Source organism: Vicia villosa, linkage group LG4, assembly GCF_029867415.1.
Source record: "Vicia villosa cultivar HV-30 ecotype Madison, WI linkage group LG4, Vvil1.0, whole genome shotgun sequence".
Lineage (NCBI taxonomy): Eukaryota > Viridiplantae > Streptophyta > Magnoliopsida > Fabales > Fabaceae > Vicia > Vicia villosa.
The window spans coordinates 96457607-96459076 of record NC_081183.1 but is presented as its reverse complement, the minus strand read 5'-3'; the positions used below and the strand labels follow the sequence as shown (position 1 = coordinate 96459076).

Below are 1470 nucleotides of genomic sequence, written 5' to 3'. Positions count from 1 at the left end.
ATTTGTTGTTATTTATAGTGATGAAGATGATGGATTCGGTTCAGAAAGGGAATGTTGAAGATTGATGATGATTGTCAATGAATCAGGCTTCGGTTGCAAAGATATGAAGGGTATAATGCTGAAAACAGTGGTGTAAGGTAAGTAAAGGCGCGGGCCCATAGGTATTGGCCCATCAGAGTTGCATTTTTTGTGGAATTTCCAGCCAAAGAGAAAGGGAACATGCTGGGCCTTCATGGGGTGAAAATAGAAATGGTGTTCAGAAGCCCAATTGTATGGTTCTGATCCACATTGATTATTGTCAACGAATATTTATTCCAATTTTTATTATTTCACTAATCAAATTTTCATCAAATAACACTCAAATTATTTCAATTAATCTCACTTAATCACACATTAATCAAAAGGAGAATTGAAAAGGAATTAGGGTTTTACGTGAATGGATATTGAACTTATCTCCTTCCTCTCTCACGAACAAGAGCGGTGGCCGGACCTCCCTCTCCGATCATTCTCCGGCCACCAACTGTTAGACTCACGTCGCCTCCTCTCATCTCTCTTCCGTTCTCAATACCTTCCTCATATTTTCAGATTGGTCTCTCTGATTACAAACTCTCCGGCTCACTCTCTCGAATCAAGTTCTCTTCACATCAATCTCTCTTGTCTCGCCTCCGGCAGAATTATGATGCATTTCAAGCTCGCCGACAAAGCATAATCGGAAAATCGCTTCAAGAAATCAGGTGGTGTTATCCTTCTTTTTTTGAATTCATCTTCGTTCGTCTGAAATTCATTACGTAGTGGTGATGTTGAATGTTGTTGAACCTTTTTTTCTGAGTTTCTTTTTGTGAATGATGAAGAAGGAATCGAGAGTGTCTTAAAGAGAGATTGTCGATTTGTTGTTATTTACAGTGATGAAGATGATGGATTCGGTTCAGAAAGGGAATGTTGAAGATTGATGATGATTGTCAATGAATCAGGCTTCGGTTGCAAAGAGATGAAGATGAAGGTGAAGACTTTCTCGTAACCGATTCGTTCTTTCTCTTCTGTTTGTTACACTTTTGAAGAAGATGGAGGAGCGGTGATGATTGGAAGCTTAAGAGCAGATTTCAAAGTTTATTACATTTTTGTTATGGATTTTCCCCTTTCTATTTTTCTTTTTTTCTCCTTTTGTTTACTTGGCCTGAACCGGTTTATTCATGAGCTCAATCTTGGTTTTAACTGCAGGTACTGACTCGGTTTACGGTTCGATTCGGTTTGAATCCTTCATGATGCAAGGGCTGTTTCGAATGTTTATCTTTGTGCCATATTGATTCTGATTCTATTTTTATGAGTCTATTGTATTGGAGCTTTGAATCTCTTGACATAATTTTCTTTGTAATGGATATGTATTGAAATGGGTTTAATGAAAATGGTTTTATGTAATTTTGCTAATGAACTTTGAATTATGGTAGGGATTGGATGCCTTGTAATTATAAT

At 37.4% G+C, this 1470-nt stretch overlaps 1 long non-coding RNA gene across 1 annotated transcript; it reads left to right on the top strand.

The window, feature by feature from the left end:
- Positions 1 to 376: 376 nt before the first annotated feature.
- On the top strand, positions 377 to 1470 carry LOC131599377 (uncharacterized). Its single transcript, XR_009282730.1, has 3 exons — positions 377 to 734; positions 904 to 1000; positions 1219 to 1470. It is a non-coding gene; the product is annotated as an uncharacterized LOC131599377 (long non-coding RNA).